Source organism: Amphiura filiformis, chromosome 18 (assembly GCF_039555335.1).
Source record: "Amphiura filiformis chromosome 18, Afil_fr2py, whole genome shotgun sequence".
In the NCBI taxonomy this organism is placed as follows: domain Eukaryota; kingdom Metazoa; phylum Echinodermata; class Ophiuroidea; order Amphilepidida; family Amphiuridae; genus Amphiura; species Amphiura filiformis.
The window spans coordinates 63,461,641-63,475,796 of NC_092645.1; the positions used below are offsets into that span (position 1 = coordinate 63,461,641).

At 37.2% G+C, this 14,156-nt stretch overlaps 1 pseudogene; it reads right to left on the minus strand.

Moving 5' to 3' along the window:
• Nucleotides 1-2,780, minus strand: part of LOC140138911 (sucrase-isomaltase, intestinal-like) — a 30,883-nt pseudogene extending 28,103 nt beyond the window's left edge.
• Nucleotides 2,781-14,156: the final 11,376 nt, after the last annotated feature.

Sequence of the window (14,156 nt, forward strand, 5' to 3'; positions counted from 1 at the left end):
CATGATATCAGTAGTTACATACAATTTGATCATATGTTAATATTTGATATAACAAAACTCTTTGATAACAATCCTTTTCTTACATAGCCTACATATAATTTGCGTGGCTGTACGTTTTTTTTAAATACTGAAAAATAACTTTCAAAACTCAGCCGTAATTTAATTCTTTGTTATTTTTTATTGAAGCTGCCTCACACACCGACATCGCCTGGCAAATAATTACTTGGTACACCAGAGACACTAAAATCAATACCCGGGTTCGATACACGTGAATGTGCTATGCACGATTTTGATATTCAGATGAAAATCTTTGGATACCGGGGTAGAAAATGATGAATATCTCCCGTAAATGATTTCGTCTAAAGAAACCAGATGTGGTTCCTTGCACTTGAACATATGTGTTGAACAGATATGACTAGTCGTTAGCTTGCGTCTTGAGAAAGAAGCTTGAGTCTTGAACTCAAAAACCGACAATAATTCTGATTTTATATGTGCCGAATTATATAGCGCAGTGTATAGGCCAATCGTGGGTAGTCTAAAAGCATAGGCCTATGACCTATGGCGTACCATGCTCGACTCACACACAGCGAGGTCAGTCACCGGGCAATTGTCAGTAGCCTTAGTCAGCCTATTATGCGTCTCAAAACTATTAAACAGGTCGGAACAAAATGGCCATGCGTGGCGGTGGATTCAACCTACCATGGCGATTTCTGCCATGAAGATATCGGGGCGATGACACTGTGCCTCATTTATTATTGCGTTAAAGCTTTTATATAATATCAAATATGCCCGGAATTTAAACGTTTTCTGTTAAATGTTTTGTGTTTGCTGAGAGGCTGGTTATTAATACGGAAAATTACAGATCATATACTTACAAGACTGTTCCGGTGGCTTTTCTAATTATTCGAAGAGAGAATGGATTCTCTGTCATCCGAACCTCATAGTTCGGGGTTGGATGGTTGAGACTCAGGTGTTCCTGGCATGGATAGCGGCACTTCAAAACGCTGATTCCCAGGGTCGTAGAACTGTCAGGATAAAACATGATACTGGTTACTTTAACGTAATGAGGAAGGTGACTCATTCGGTAACGTGCGTTACCAAAATCCCATCTTTCGTCTCAATCAGTAACGGACGTTACCAAAATCCCATCTTACGGCTCAACCAGTCATGTATGTATGACTTTGACCACAATTTTGTATTTTTTCAATATCTTAAAAATACAAAGAAGCTAATTGAACAGGCAGTAGTAGCCTGTGATTGAACGCGGCAAGATAAAAAAGAGTTCTTCATTATATTATTACACGGAGACTTCAGTAACGCACGTTACCAAGTCACCTTAGTTACCCTGTGTCTACACTACGACCAACTTAATGAGCAATCTTACTTGCATGATATTTTACATCAAGTTCAGAAAAAAAAAAAAAAAAAAAAAGCATGTAGACATATGCCCATATTTAGCCTATGGGGTAAATATTTAGCATATGGCTAATATCACATTCCTTGGAGATATTTCGGATAATAAATATTTATACACAAATGGAAGAATATTCCGGTAACGTACGTTACCAAATCATTTCACTCACCTTAAAGTGCAACCTGTTTGTAGTTTGATATTCTACGGCTAATATAACACTATCAATATCACCGCCAAATTGACTGGGTACGCCCTCAATCCTCTGGAGTCGAACCTGGAACCCCCATGGTCTATCTTCACGGGAACCTACCATCCTAAAAAGGAAAAGGCGTTGTAAAGCTGAATTTATACTTCATCGCTGAGCGATAGCGATTGGCTTTTTAGCCAATGAGGTAGCGCCTTTTTTGTTGCGTCGGGAAAAGCGGGCTACCTCATTGGTTAAAATCCAATCGCTATACCGCTCAGCGATTGAGTATAAATTCAGCTTAAGAGTTTAAAAGAAACCAAAGATGTATAATAATAAAATTAAACCTGGAACATATAAAGGTCTGTATAATTTTGTCATCATCATCAGTCGGCTGCGGAGCAGGGGACTAAAAGCTTTAATCCACTGCTGTTGCGATCTTGGCAAGCAAAACAATTTTGCTTGGCTGCAGCATCCTAGACTAAATCCAGCAGCATCCCTTCAGTATATCCCAGGAGGTGCCGGACGCTTAATTTTTTTTTTTTCTAAAACCATAACGGGACGCAAAAATTTTATAACCCATAGGAACACATAGGAAAGGGTTAGGGTTTAGGGTTAGGGTACGTGTTAGGGTTAGGGTAAGTGTTATGGTTAGGGTTAGGGTTAGGATTTAAACAAAATGTTGCGTCCCGTTATGGTTGCAGAAAAAAAAATTGAAAAAATTCTGTGTGATCAGTACCGTGCCAAATCACAAACTGATATCGCACAAAAGAAATATACAATCCTGTCTTTCCCCTACCTATAAGCTCCATAATTCTCCGGAAAGTGACACCAAGGCACACCTTCCACCGTCGTCTCTCCATACAGACATCCTTTAGCAAGACACTGCTCTTGCGATGGAAACTGCCCAGGCAGACACTCCACCCTGTATATCTCCTCTAGCGGTGGTCCTTGAGTTGGTGGTTCTTTTGAAACTGGTTCTGAATCTGGCGGTGTGGTATTTCCATAGTCTGGATGAAGGAAATAAGTTGCTAGAACACAAGCTGTACCGACTATTAGCGTGGTTAGGATAACAGACCAAATTATAGCCTTTTTGTTGCTTTTAGTAGGTTTTTCGGTATCATAGTCCATCGCTTCCATGATGTTAAGTTATGTTGTTTTCTCAGCGACGCTGTGTTTGCCAGTGGCATGTGCAACACGTAGTATCAGTAGTAGCGGTTTGCCGTGATATTGCTATCAGCAGTAGATCAGTGGAATTTGACCCGGTCGCCTATCTGCCTAAATATTGCACTCGTAATCATTCAAAGTAAAAGGGTGCAACTTCAAATATTATGCCGAGTTTTCGATCTTACTTAACATATAAACATAAACAGTGACAGACATTTTTGAAGATAATTAAAAAAAAAACACCCCAAAACAACAAAACACATTAAGCATTTTCCAGCAACACAATTTTTTTTATTTTGGTTTGGGTCATAACGATTTAATAACATTAAATATTGGTTATATAAAGGTCTTGAAACGTTTTGTATGAAATTGAAATAAAACGCAACAGTATTTTAAATATGTTGTCAAAAATTGTATTGTCAAGTATTTATATGCAATTTGGTTTTTTTTGTAGAATGTTAGAGAGTTTTGCAACAAGTTTGCAAAAATATTTTTGAATGTTATCAATTAAAAAGTTTTATATAGGCTATGCTTTACTTTATACCCGACATTTAATAGTTTCCTGGCAACGTATTTAACCTTTTGCGAATGTTTATACGGAAATGTTATTAACACTTGTTTAAGGTTATAACACTTTAATGCGTTTATTTTGTAACGCTTTCATTTTCATGAGAGCTAGTGGCGTAGCGTCATATGGGCAGTCGCACGTGCCCCATCGATTTGAAAATTTAGAAAATCCCATAGGAAAACTGCCAAAAACGGTTTGTTCCCCACCCCCAACTGCCGAATAATGGCTTGTGTCCCAATCAGACCCGCGCCTCCAATTATGGTCGGTGCCTTTCTTCCCACCCCAATAGGATGATTCACGCTAGTATGAGAGATACATACAGGCAGGCGTTTTCATCCGATGTATTTTGATTGTCATCGGTGATCATGATGGTCTCATTTCTAAAACGCAGATCATGATAATTACTTTGGCAAAAGAAAGTATGATTGTAGTAATATCGATAACGTTGTACCTATTTAGCATGTTTTGGGTGAAAAGATCAGATTATTGGACCATTAGGTGTATCCTAAAAGGGAGTGATTAATTTTATTTGACAAACAACAATTAAAAGCTAACTAAGGGTTTTGTAAACAAATAATATAATTATGACCCATCACATATGAAAGCATAAACTATGCCATAGTCGATTTTTGATAAATAAAAATGTTATTAATCATGATGAACGCACATCAGTTGAACTCGAAATTATACTGCTATTTATTACATCAAAATACTAGTATAAAATGGTTATGAAAGAGTTTATATAATTATATTTGTGACAGTAAAGTAAAGTATAGGTCCTATGTAGGCTTATTTGCAACATATCATAATGGCATAATTATAATGACACTTCAATACTGAACAATTCTAATTTTAGAATCTGCCAGTTTATTATCCGAAAAAACGACTATGGACTTTCACTTTTAAGCAGAACTTTACCTCGGGACTCACACACTGTCAATCATACTTGTTTATCAATAAAATCTAACCACAAGACTAAGCATGGTATATACATACGCGCTAGATGCATACGTTCATCCACCAGCACAAAAGCGCCGCATTCCCTAGATAGTTGTGTATCATGTATAGTTATAATGGTACCAGTACGCGTCGGGAGGATTTAAACAATAACGAGATCTGGGCGACCAATCACAAGCCAGATTCATTTTTCACGATGCATTACATCATGACCAATTTTAGTTAGGCCAGAAATTGGCCTAACTCTCAATCAAAGTCAGTAGTCCACTTGGGAAGCTAACAAACAGAGGGCGTACGGTGACTGAAAAGATCAGTTGTGAAAATCTATCAATTGTGCACACATTAATTAAATCAGAGTTTTAAGCTAAAATGTAATAGCCAGGGTATGCACAATTGGCAAGTGGACTACGGAGAAGTCTAATGAAAGCACGGCATGGCAGTTGTCTCCAAAATATTCCAGTTGAAATCTACACCACCAATGGTAGACATGACATTAAGGTAATCTACAGGCTTTTTATTCAACATGTAGAATATTCGATGTAACATATCTACGTTATTTAATCTATTTCCGTTCTATTTACAGAAATGTTTAAGTTCTAACGAATGTTTGATGACGTAAAATCGATAATATATTTCTACCAGATATTCTACGTAACATATTATCGATTTTACGTCATCAAACATTCGTTAGAACTTAAAGGGCATTTCGTGATCCACAGCCTCATCCCCCACTTTTCTCAAAAAAAGTTGAGATTTTTATATCACTGGAAACCTCTGGCTACATAATGTTTATGTCCAAAATATTTCTTGCAGATTAATTCGTTTTGCAAAGATATCGTGAAATTTGAATTTCGTTCTGGTGCACCAGAACGAAATTACAACACATTGTCTATGGAGCAGTGTAATACACATAATCATGCATAACTCGCAAACGCAAAATCGGAATCAACTGAAATTTTGGGAATAGGCTTTTTCGTGGATATGTACTGAAAAATGTCATAAAAAGAGGATGCTAGGATCACGAAATACTCCTTTAAACATTACTGGAAAGAGAATGGGAATAGATTAAATAACGTAGATATGTTACATCAAATATTCTACGTCGAACACTCGGAGTCTGTAGCGGCCTTAATCTTTCACATATGGAGTATGTATTTTAAATTATGTGTGGTAGATTCTAAGGGCATTTCGTGATCCACAGCCTCATCCCCCACTTTTCTCAAAAAAAGTTGAGATTTTTATATCACTGGAAACCTCTGGCTACATAATGTTTATGTACAAAATATTTCTTGCAGATGAATTCGTTTAGAAAAGATATCGTGAAATTTGAATTTCGTTCTGGTGCACCATAACGAAATTACAACGCATTGTCTATGGAGCAGTGTAATACACATAATCATGCATAACTCGCGAACGCAAAATCGGAATCAACTGAAATTTTGGGAATAGGTTTTTTTCGTGGATATCTAATGAAAAATGACATAAATAGATGATGTTAGGATCACGAAATACTCCTTTAAGGTCATGTCTTCAATAGAGGGTGTATGGATTTCAACTTGAATAGCAGGGGGAATAGCTCAGTGATATAATTTTAAAAAAAGACATGGGCAATGAATAGTACGGTGTCCCATCGATGCCAAAAAAAATCAAAAAGAAAAAAATTTCAAAAAAAACACCAAAAATCCAAAAAAAATTGTAAAAAAATTCAAAAAAAAAAATTCAAAAAACAAATAAATAAAATTAAAAAAACAAAAAAAACTTCGCTTTCGGGGGCGAAAAAAATATATAACTTGGCCCGACATCAACTTCCTGAAAGTCAAATGCATAATGCGCCCATTTTTATTGTCACATCGATTACACCTTCAAGATTTGAAATAGGTTAATGTGTACATGACACAGATGTGTTTATGAAACAGCAACCTTTGCTTTATTCATAAGCAGCACATACCTGACACGTGAGTTGATAAAGGTTTTCAACATTTGATAATAACATGATAAATATCAAGATAGAGAAAGAGAGACAGATCGCCGTCAAAACAGTCCGGGGCAAAACAGTAGGGCTAATATAATACTTTAAGGGGGTACTACACCCCTGGCCAATTTTGTGCCTATTTTTGCATTTTTCTCAACAATGATAGCACATTGGTAACAAGTAAGATATGCATATTATAGGGGCAAGGATTGTAACTACTGTACTGAAAATTCAGCAACTCAAAGCAAATAGTTATTGATTTATTGATCAAATATTGGTTTTCCCTCATTTTTGACTGTAACTCCACAACTGTTGTCTGTGCTGAAATAAAATTTCCAGTGCAGTAGTTGTAGTCCTTGCCCCTATAATACACATATCTTAGTTGTCCCCAATGCACCATAATTTTTGAGAAAAATGCAAAAATAGGCACAAACTTGGGCAGGGGTGAATTACCCCCTTAATCAGGGACGGATTTAAGCAGTGGCCCGGTGGCCCGGGGCCAGTTGATTTTGCCTCGGGCAGTAAACTTCCAACAATACTGGCCCGGCGGGCCACTAGATTTTTGATCCTGATATAACTCATTTGAGGCAAGATATAATCAGCGATGGACATAATTGGTTACAGTTTCTGTTCCACATGTCACCTGTGTGTAATTTATATTTTTATTTAATGATTTTTTGTCCATTTATTCTTATCCTTGTGTTGCTAGCAAGTTGGAAATATACGGCCGCTTTATACGGCGATGTAGGCCTACATACTATTTCCAAGCTCTTTCATGCTCTATCTGATGATGATAGTGATATCGCAAATACCGATACCGCATACTTGAACCTTTTCTTTTGTGAACTTTTGGAACTATAGATTTATTAATTAAGGAAGGACTACCGACTGAACTTGTGTTAGTGACTAGTCTCTCTATATTGAATACGCTCAGTACAAAACAATTAAAAATGTTCAGGTTTGCTTGAATTAAAGTGGCACCATAGATCCTGGAAAAAGATTTTAGGGTCCATGGTGGCACAGAATAAAATAATGTTAACACACAAGTAACATGTATCAAGTTTGGTAACTGGTAGTCTCTAACTTTAAAAGTCGCATTGGAACGTGCAGGTCCGTAACCAGGATTTTTAAGAAGTGGACTTTTGTTCAAAATTAGGACCTTTTTTGACCGACAAGGACTGAAAATCTCTATTTTTCGCTTGCTACGCTCGTGAATGGGACTTTTGGGTCAAAATAGGGTACTTTTTTTTTTTTTTTTTCGAGGGGGTGTTCACCACCTGCCCCCTGTTTACGGGCATGGGAACATTTTATATATCTTTATTTGCACTTTTTGGCGTAGAACATATTGAAAAAGTTGGGCCAGTAAATTTATTGCAGGGCCAGTAGATTTGCCGTTTCACTGGCCCGGAGGGCCAGTAGAAAACTGAAACCTAAGTCTGTCCCTGCCCTTAATATTTCCAAAAATTCTTCCTTAAGGGATCTGGAAGGAGCGTATTGAGCGTTCCGACAGTATTTTTTGTGGGACATGAGAGCACATCAGACATATCGAATTGCATTCTGAATACGAAGAATGTCGTTCTGATATCAAATTATTTTCATTTTTTGAAATTCACGATATAATAAAAATTTTATGACAAATTATTAAAAGTTGATATTTTTCACATTTTTGATATATAACAGTCCCTTAAGGGATGGGGAAAAGAACGTTTGAACAGTATTTATTGTGGGACATTAGAGCACATCAGACATATCGAATAGCATTCTGAATACGAAGAATGTCCTTCTGATATCAAATAATTTTGATTTTTTGATTTTTTTAATGTAATACACATTTTATGGCAAATGATTAAAAATTAATATTTTTGATATTTAACAGTAGGCCCTACTCGAAGTAAAATTTATCTATAATGTATGGAAATTCATAATGAAATGATTTGATATCATCAGGACATTCCTCGTATTCAGAATGCAATTTGGTGTGTCTGATGTGCTGGTTGTGCTCTTAGCCTCTGGTCCCACAAACAATACTGTGCAAAACCCGTGGTGCACTGTGGGTGACCAAGTTTTTAAAATTACATATATTTCCAGAAGGCATTACTGCTCGTGAATGAAACTGTTCAATCGTATTTTGAAGAAGCCAAGTAGCCAACATGTCATGGCAACATGTATTTGTGAACTGTGAAGTCATAAATTGCGTCGCTTCTTGTTTGGTGTTACTAAGTAAAGAGATATTATAGTAACTATACTACGTAACCCCTACGCACAATTATGAATGAACTGTAGTTATATCAGATCATCAAGTAAAAATGCAAACAAACTCAAGTTATTCATTAACATGGATACAACCTGTAAATCAGCTGATATTTAATAAACAGTGTAACTCCAGTGATAGAAATATACACAACACAAAAAGAAAGTCCACACTTATGCGGGCACTTATGTAGCCCGTCCTACACCAAAACCTGATCTTGTCATGACAATTTGATTGATAAGTTCGTGTGCAGAATCTTGTTATCTCCAATTTGATACCAAATTTGCTACCAAACACTCTAAATTGACAAAGATTCATATACACAACACAAAAAGAAAGTCCGCACATAGCCTATGTAGTCCGTCCTTCAACAAAACCTGATCTTGTTATGACAATTTGATTGATAAGTTAATGTGCAGAATCTTGTAAGCTTCAATTGTTACCAAACTTGCTACCAAACACTCTAAATTGACAAAGATTCATATACACAACACAAAAAAAAGAACGTCCGCACTTATGTAGTCCGTCCTACACCAAAACCTGATCTTGTTATAACAATTTGATTGATTAGTTCGTGTGCAGAATCTTGTAAGCTTCAATTGTTACCAATTTTGCTACCAAACACTCTAAATTGACAAAGACTCATATACAACACAAAAAGTAAGTCCGCACTTATGTAGCCAGTCCTTCAACAAAACCTGATCTTGTTATGACAATTTGATTGATAAGTTAATGTGCAGAATCTTGTAAGCTTCAATTGTTACCAAATTTGCTACCAAACACTCTAAATTGACAAAGATTCATATACACAACACAAAAAGAACGTCCGCACTTATGTAGTCCGTCCTACACCAAAACCTGATCTTGTTATGACAATTTGATTGATAAGTTCGTGTGCAGAATCTTGTAAGCTTCAATTGTTACCAATTTTGCTACCAAACACTCTAAATTGACAAAGATTCATATACACAACACAAAAAGTAAGTCCGCACTTATGTAGCCAGTCCTTCAACAAAACCTGATCTTGTTATGACAATTTGATTGATAAGTTCGTGTGCAGAATCTTGTAAGCTTCAATTGTTACCAATTTTGCTACCAAACACTCTAAATTGACAAAGATTCATATACACAACACAAAAAGTAAGTCCGCACTTATGTAGCCCGTCCTACACCAAAACCAGTATTGTTATGACACTTTGGTCGATAAGTTCGTGTGCAGAATCGTGTAATCTTCAATTTGTTAGTAATTTTGCTACCAAACACTCTAAATTAGCCAAGATTGATACCATTTGGTGCATTTGTAAAAGTTGCAAATTGAAAAAGGAGCAAGCAGACGTAGCGATGAATTGCAGCGCGCATTGACATAGCCCGTACGCGTAACAACCGCCAGGTTATATCGATCACATCCGTCATGCCCTATACGCTGCCGAAGTTACGTAATAATCGGATTAACTACCATAGCAATAGAGGAATACACTTTTTGAATAGATCGCCCTGCAATACAAGCAGAGTGCACTAATCATCTGTGTATGTCTGCAAACATATATTGAATACAATACCGCTCTTTTCAAAAATACTAATCTTACAGGTGCGAGTGATCAGCCTTTCTTTGACATCTATGGCTCAATGCATATGTACCGCGTGAACGTTTTAGTGTTGCAGGGCGATCTATTCCAAAATTGTATTCCTCTATTGCTATGGTAATTAATCATGTTACATCATCACTTCGATAGCGTATACGCCGTAGAAGTGACGTTGTTAATCGGATTAACTACCATAGCAATAGATGAATACAATTTTGACTATACCGCCTTGCACTACAACGTTCACGCGGTACTGATGCATTGAACCATAGATGTCAAAGAAAGGCTGATCACTCGCACCTGTTTGATAAGTATCTTTGTTAGAAGAGCGGTATTGTATTCAATATATGTTTGCACAGGTGATTAGTGCAATCTGCTTGTAGTGCAGAGCGGTCTATTCAAAAAAATTTATTCATCTATTGCTATGGTAGTTTATCCGATTATGACGTCACTTGTCCGGCGTACAGTATTCATCAGATAAGCATTGTAACAATCCATGTGTTTAAAGTAACTATTAAATAAACCGGGCACTTGTGATTTGCAACTTTTGAAAATGTACCAAATTTCATATAACTTGGTCAATTTAGAGTGTTTGGTAGCAAAGTTGGAGATAACAAGATTCTGCACGTAATCTTTTCAATCAAATGGTCATAACAAAATCAGGTTTTGGTGTAGAACGGGTTACATGAGTGCAGACTTTTTTTGTGTGTTGTGTTTATAATGCTGTTATAACTGGCAAAATATGTAGCCCCCTCTACCGGCTGTATCAAAATAATTAGTTCTCCGTCCGTTTTTTGTACAGCTACTGAGGTGAGTGTACTTTGTGATAAAAGCATGAGAGTCTCCATAAATGAACTTATGGTAAAAAATAGTTTATAAAGATGTGGAGGCATTTCTGATTTGACCCCTAGTGACCTCTAGTCTAGAGGTCATCAAATTTGAAGGTCAAATTTGAAGATACTCTAATCTTGTTGAGAAATAAAATTCCAAGGATTCCAAAAAAAAAAAAAATCTGCTATTTACGACCTAGAGGTATTTTACAAAAACTTCATTTTGGGGTTAAAACGGTATATTTTGGTTGTACAACGGTATAGATATCACCTTGCTCTGGTTTTGACAAAAATGGTGGCAAAGTGTTTGTTAAGCTGAAAGGAATCATAAAAAGAATACTTTGCCTATCTACTGTGTAACCTACTGAGATTAAGGTTTAAAAAGCCTAGGACATTGGCTTCCCGTAGGGTCCTCCATCGTTGGTTTCAAAAACACCAACAACCATGACAACGGATGGGGTCAACAACACCAGTCATTTTGATACAGCCTGTATTACTAGACCCCTTCAAATATCATGTAATGTGTGTAGGGGGGGCAGGGGTGGTGGTACCGATTGGAGGGTGTTCAAAAAGTGCATAATAGCAAATGACCCGGAGTAGCCTTTAGCGAGAAAAGGTCATCAAACTTAACACAGGGTCAAATTTCAAACTTGCTTAAATTGTGTTCAATGTCACACCTCTAGCCACTAATGACAATAATATTGTTATATGGGAGGTGTTTTAAAAAAGGTCAAAGGTCAAAATTTCTTGGCTCTATGGGGGTCATGGGTGTGTCATGAGGGTGTGGCCAATAGGACTGATTTAAGTACCTTTTCACCATCATTGTACCTATGCTGCATACGCAGTAAAATAAATCTAACTGAGCTCTCGTCAAAAGGACTCGTGAGTCGTTACTCGTTAGTGCCATATAAAATTTGTATTTTGAAGTCAAAGTACATCCACTTTAAGCCACAGCTCAAAGGTCGTTGATAGTGGACAAATGGGCGAGTGCTTGTCTTTACACGGCCCTTAATAATTATTAGGATAAATCGATCAAATAATTTTTGTGGTGAAGTCGTTTCTATACTAAAGATTGTCATATTTCATCAAAATGATTCGAGTTAAGGAATATACATTGTTGGTGTTCTGTTTATTTGGTAAGTCTTTGATAAAATTAGCATTCATATTATTTGATTCGTGGTTTATTGAGTATCTTGATAAGCAAATACCTCGGATTAATTACAATCGCGTACTGAAGACTAATCGGTGATCATAACACTGTCATATCACAGCTATGTTGTCGGTACTTCAATACTATTGCCTAAAAACTGATAGACGAAAACGGTTCCATCCTTGGCGTTGTATATTTTTATTCACACAAGTAAAGATTGTTAAAAACTATGTAAACCGGGTATGTAAAAGACATGTTGAATGGTATTGGCTATACTCCTTTTGGTTTGATAAACAAAGGATATGTATTTTTTTACATAAAAATTCAAAAACTCAATACTCCGAGTTTCAAGAAGGCAATCGTCGGAATGTGAATGAATATACATTCCATGGTGTCAACACAACCAAAGTCTATCCCAGAGTCAGTCTGTCTATTGGAGATAGTCAGAAAACGCTGTAATACAGGAGTGTAATAACAACTTTTACTCATAGTTAGACTATCTTTTGAATAAAGTGCTCAATCCCAAAAGGGAGAGCGTATAAAAATTCAAAGAACAGACCTTGCAGAATAGGTAGTCGTTACAAATCGTATGTACAGAGTCTGGTTCTTGTCTTCTTTCTTGGATAACAAACACACCACCCTAACTCACAAGGCTTATACCACTGCATACAAACTTTATATTTTTTGCAGACCACTCACTATGCGCCAAATTCACTCCATAACCCACTTCATTTTAAACAAGATAATCCTTCCAATCCCAGAAGGGACTTGCTCACTTGCAGCTTTAGAAAGATATAGTCAACCACTAGCACTGCACAATAAAACTTCAATCAGAATCAACTCCGATCGCGGAGAAATAACACACATAGCATGAACACATTCTCCACGCTGCAGACAGTGCGATCGCAACACCTGGTGAACAACCATCGGTATAACCTAGGGTACACCATAACGGTGGTACACCATGTGTACCTCTGCAACGGTGTACCCACTGTAGAGGTACACCAGCAGGGGCGTAGCCAGCTTTCTTGGTCAGGGGGTGCAAAATAAAATTTTGGGGGCACAGACGAAAAAAATTGCAGTTGCATCATCATTACAATACATAGAGACTCTATGTCTTCGAGCTTCCCGAAAATGGCCTTATTGGGATGATGTTTCATGGTATTTTACACTATTTTCGCCCATTATCTGGCTAAATAAAAGGCTTTATTGTTACAATGTGCGCGCGTAGCGAGGAAAATTTTTGTATTTTACACTATTTTAGCCCTGAATTTAGCTAGAAAAGGGTCTCCTTGCCCTTTTTCTCTTCCGTGGCCCTCCTGATTTTCTCTTTCATTTTTTTGTCAGAGGGGCACTTTTTCTTTCATTTTTTTGTCAGGGGGCACTCTGCCCCCCTGCCCCGCTGGCTACGCTACTGTACACCAGGTGTACCTCCAATGGTGCTACACCTGTTGTATCACTATTGTGGAGTACCACCTGGTGGTACACCGGGTATACTACGAGGTGGTACTCGGCAATGGTGGTACACCATCATATTGAGAAGTTGGATATGTACATAGGGAATAATATTACTTGCACAAAATAATATTAAATTATTATTGAGATATCATATCCCTGTTGTTTTGCAGGATTTGTTTTTAGTCTACCAGATTGTAATTTCGATGATCGTGATCACTGGTGTGATTGGATACAGGCATTAGATGATAACTACCAATGGCAGGCAAGACAATATCCAACATTCTCAGTAGGAACTGGACCACAAGAAGACCATACTACAGGCAGTAAGTTAATGCGTTTCTCATCCCTTAACCCACTCCCATACTCAGACTCACTCTCATTGGTGTGATTGGGTACAAGTATTAGATGATAACTACCAATGGCAGGCGAGACAGTATCCAACATTCTCAGTCGGTACTGGACCACAAGAAGACCATACTACAGGCAGTAAGTATAAATGCGTTTCTTATCCCTTAACCCACTCCCATACCCAGACCCACTCTCATTGGTGTGATTGGGTACAAGTATTAGATGATAACTATCACTGGCAGGCGAGACAATATCCAACATTCTCAGTCGGTAC